At 39.9% G+C, this 4,547-nt stretch overlaps 1 protein-coding gene across 3 annotated transcripts in view; it reads right to left on the bottom strand.

Moving 5' to 3' along the window:
* The window catches only part of BFAR (bifunctional apoptosis regulator), a 12,664-nt gene extending 8,534 nt beyond the window's left edge, over positions 1–4,130 (bottom strand). The window contains exon 1 of one of the 3 annotated variants that reach the window (XM_019472676.1): positions 4,037–4,130. The gene's annotated coding sequence lies outside the window, so the exon portion shown is untranslated. Of the gene's footprint in view, positions 1–455; positions 480–3,483; positions 3,748–4,036 lie in introns of those variants that run through there. The other 2 variants (XM_009281655.2, XM_009281653.2) reach the window with 2 other exon arrangements.
* Positions 4,131–4,547: the final 417 nt, after the last annotated feature.

Raw genomic sequence — 4,547 nt, 5'->3', positions numbered from 1 at the left:
ACTGACTGCGGGAGGAAAACTGCGCGGGTCCTGCGGCAGGCTCCAAAATGAGAGGGGCGCTCTGGTAGGGGTAACCGCCACAGTCCTCTTCCGCGCTGAGCAGCAGCAGCAGGCTTATCGATACAGTCTATATAAGCAGAGCCTATTTCTTTTTTATCTTTAAGCGTTGTGTTTCAAAGCTTTTAAAATCACCGGACAGGGGCCTCCCCCTCCGCGGGACTGCGGGAGGAAAACTGCGCCCCCGGGTCCTGCGGCAGGCTCCAAAATGAGAGGGGCGCTCTGGTAGGGGTAACCGCCACAGTCTCCTCTTCGGCTGAGCAGCAGCAGCAAGCTTATCGATACAGTCTATATAAGCAGAGCCTATTTCTTTTTTATCTTTAAGCGTTGTGTTTCAAAGCTTTTAAAATCACCGGACAGGAACGCTACCACACTCACATTTTTCTTAATACACTCACTTCCATATTCGTGAGAACTGGGCTACGTTTGCTGAATGTGTGCCTACACACCCAGGCAATCTTCCTTCACAGAAACTTTGTTCAAGGTTTATTTTACAAGTTAAGATCTAGAGGTTTAATCTCAGAAGTAAATTAGACTTTTAGATGCTAGTTTGCAATGCTAACACATACTGCACCAGGTTGGTTCACACAGAGACTATTTTTGCCACATGAGAGTGTATCTATATATACACACATTCACAATTATTTATATCAGTCTCTGTTCTCTTACTGCATTTCATTTTGGTTAGAGTCCAAAGAAAATTGAGTGATTTTTTGAAGTACTGTTGAGATGTATTTTTTCACTATGCAACAGTGACATTTTCTTAAAGATTTTGTTCTTGTTCCAGTTTGATACAAGCTACAAGTCCAGTTCAAATGACATTTGAGTTACCAAAACCAAATAATTAACTTTTTAATTATTCCAGGCTATTTCAATAAAGAAAATAGTCGTCTATCATTTCCTCTCCCATATTATCCAGATTTCTCCAGAGGACACTTACTACTGTGCTGACACATACATAGCTCTGGTTTTGTTTGCTTTAGAACTAGCCTAATCAGATTTCTTATGGGACAGAAAAACATGCAGCTGAAAAGTTCATCAACTGTTTGAGCAAGGATCCAATATTTGTATATCACACTTCCATATTTAGTTGTTTTACTTAACAGTTATTGCTTCTTTACTCACACGTGGAGTTCTGTTAGCAAGACTGCAGTATTATTGCTCAGTCTGTTTGTGACAAAACAATCACGATCCAATTCTGGCCTTCTTTAAAGTAATACATTAAAGGTACTAGACAAATTTCCTATTGACATGGAATAAACAGGCACTTATGCTCAAGTGTACATGCCATTTCAAGATTTTTTTTTAACACAAAATTCTAGCTATAACGGTTCAGGGATCATAGGAATGATTATGGATTCCAAAGCAATTTTCAGCTTTAGTCAAATACAAATTAAAACTCCACTAGCAGCACAGAAGCGCAGACAAGCAGGTAAGTCTGTACAAGCTAGCTTCCAAGGCTTATTTTATGAAAAGATCTACCAACCAGCTCATACTTATTTGTAATTTTAATTAAATATTTGAAGTTAAGTCCCAATCGGCAAATCCTTAAACTACCCTAGCATGAAAGTATTAAACCTCCTAGATCAGAAGAAGAAGATCATCTAGATCTACCTTAGTACATGTGAGGTGAAAATGTGGCCCAGAATATTTAGGCCTTGTTCTAGAATCTAGGTTTTTTACTACTTTTTTTTGGTGTTTTCACTTAGCTTCACATTCGATGTCCAGTAAAGTAACAGAACATACAAAAGTGTTTGATACAGTCTGCACTGTAGACTTACCTGATGATGTGGAAATGTAACCTTTTTGTTCTAGTTTATAAAACTTCCATGTATAAAAAAGCAATGTAGTCTTGTAACTAGCTGTTTGTATTGCTCTCTCCCAAGAGTACCCAGTAATTTGGAAAGCAGCCAACGTTTTCCTGTGTCATTTAAAAAATGGGAGATTTTAAGAACTCTGATTACAAACTACACATTCATAAGTGCAGTTGCTTTAATATATACATGGAAGAGAGCCAAGCAGGTACTTAATTAATTAGGCAAATATGTTATCTTCTGAAACTAAAGTGGAGATGTATGCCCTCTGAAACATTTCTTGACATACACAATTGCAAGCAGAAAATTAATGAAGACTACACAATAATGGGGATTAAAACTTGACTAAATATCATGAGAGTTCTAAATTCCTCTTAACACTTAATAGCATTTCCTTTTTATTGCCATATGTTATATACAGGAAGACAGTAAAGAGGAGACTATTCCTAAAGAAGAACAAAGCCAGAGAATGAGGCACCTGGGCTGTCAACTGCACCATCAAAGATTACATTTTTCTCCAAACGAGATCTTCTCAGAAAGCAAAAGGAAGGCAAAGTACTCCCATCTATTCAAGCTCTAGTTGTGCAGTTTGGGACACTAGTAATGATAGTGGCAAATGCAAACAGAAGTCATCTAATAGTAAAAAAAAAATGCAAAAAAACAACATAAAAGTAAATCTGAGGTGATTAATTGGACATTAGACCTTCAAAGAGAAAAAGATGTCTAGTATCAAATGGTAGTTCTGACTACTATCAACTAGACAGAAATTGGTTGAGACGGGTAATTGTCCTAATTCAGCAGAGTACTTTGCTGTTATTGTAAAAAATTACTTTGTATCCTACATGCAGGGCACATTTCCAAGATGATGGTGCCTGAAAAAAACAGAGCATACCATACTATATGCAAGGTAAAACTGTATTAACTCGTAGTGTAGATTATTGCACCACATAAATATTTTTGGAGCTACTATCACCAGAGTCAACGCTAACTACAATTGCTTTGGTTTAGTCCTGCTATTCAAGTTCTTTATGCTTTTTATCCTTCCAAGTTAAAAATAACTTTTTAATAACTAAAACAAAAACTCCAGAAGATTCACTTAAAGTTTTCCTTCTAAATATGTAGTAATACATACATGTTGAAGTAGAAAACGACTAATCTGTAACACATAATACTTCAATTCCTATTAAGTAACTGCACTTTATTACAGCATCTTACATTTGCAGTTTAGCTTTGTTTTGTAGGTGAAGGCAGCAAAGAGTTCCTGGATTTGCCAGCTACTTGGGGAAAAATGTCAGGTTTCCAAAACAGCCATCAAGCACTTTAGAGTGCCATGAGCACTTTAACTACAAACTGCAGGAGCATTTCTTAAATAGAGGAGTAAGATGAAAATTTTAGGCTTCAGCCAATTTACTGCAAAACAGAAAAATCTCTACTACTATTTTAATTAACTTCTTACTGAGCACCATTTAATAATACAGATGATTTGCTGGGAGTGCATGTAGAATAAATTGCTTATACTGAAAAGGCAAAACTTAATCTTGAAGAATCTTTTAAAAGCTCTCTCCGCTCAGTCCTGTATAATTCTCTATCTTCTACTCTATGCAGAAATTACCTCCCAATTTATGGAGAATTTTCCATTTGTTTTCATTCTGTTGGAATTCTGGAAAAGATTCTTCATCTGCTGTGTGAACTCTAAACCTGCAGCCCATACGCTAAACTCTGCATACTCTCCTTGCCCACAACTGCTTTCTGCTCTTGTACAACACCTTCTCTCTTGGCCAGTTGCTTCCTTCCACAGCACAGGTGCAGAGACATCTTGCTGGGCGTTGAGCTTTGTTTACTGTTATTCTACAATGATGTGCAAAAGCGCTAGTTTTATCGTTTCAACAGGAAGACAAACGGTTCTTCCATAATACTTCAAGCCCACCAGTTCCCGGACTTTTCAATACGCTAAACTCTGCATACTCTCCTTGCCCACAACTGCTTTCTGCTCTTGTACAACACCTTCTCTCTTGGCCAGTTGCTTCCTTCCACAGCACAGGTGCAGAGACATCTTGCTGGGCGTTGAGCTTTGTTTACTGTTATTCTACAATGATGTGCAAAAGCGCTAGTTTTATCGTTTCAACAGGAAGACAAACGGTTCTTCCATAATACTTCAAGCCCACCAGTTCCTCCGGATTTTTCATCATTAAGGCATAATCACCAGTAGTTCTCCACTATCCTCTTAGTATCTCCTCAGCAAATTCCCATCCCTTCTTTCTTGCCGGTTCTAATTCTGCCTTTCCGGTCTGAAAGGCAAAGACCGTGTTTTCCAACATCTATGACATTTCAAAGCACCCCACAGAAAAGCAGCTGTTTTAAGACTCCTTTTCCACTGGCGGCCCTATTACAGCTTTTCCGCTCCGCAGCGGCTGGCAGAGCTGTCCCCCCCAGCCATTACACAAGGCGGTGGGCAGCTGAGGGGCACTTTTCAGGCCTAACGGTCCGCTGCTGCAGCAGCAGCAGGCCTGCCACCATTCACACACATGCGGTCAGGCCTTCCCTCCGGGAGCCGTTCCTCCACCACCCCGCCCAGGGACGGCAGGCCTGGGGCCGTGCGCAGGAGCAAATGACCGGCACTAAGAGATCAACCACCGCTCGCTGCCAGGCACTGCCCCAGGAGAAAATAGCGGCGCG

The sequence above is a fragment of the Aptenodytes forsteri genome, unplaced genomic scaffold (assembly GCF_000699145.1).
Source record: "Aptenodytes forsteri isolate BGI_AS27 unplaced genomic scaffold, ASM69914v1 Scaffold84, whole genome shotgun sequence".
Lineage (NCBI taxonomy): Eukaryota > Metazoa > Chordata > Aves > Sphenisciformes > Spheniscidae > Aptenodytes > Aptenodytes forsteri.
This window is presented reverse-complemented; position numbering and strand designations above follow the sequence as displayed.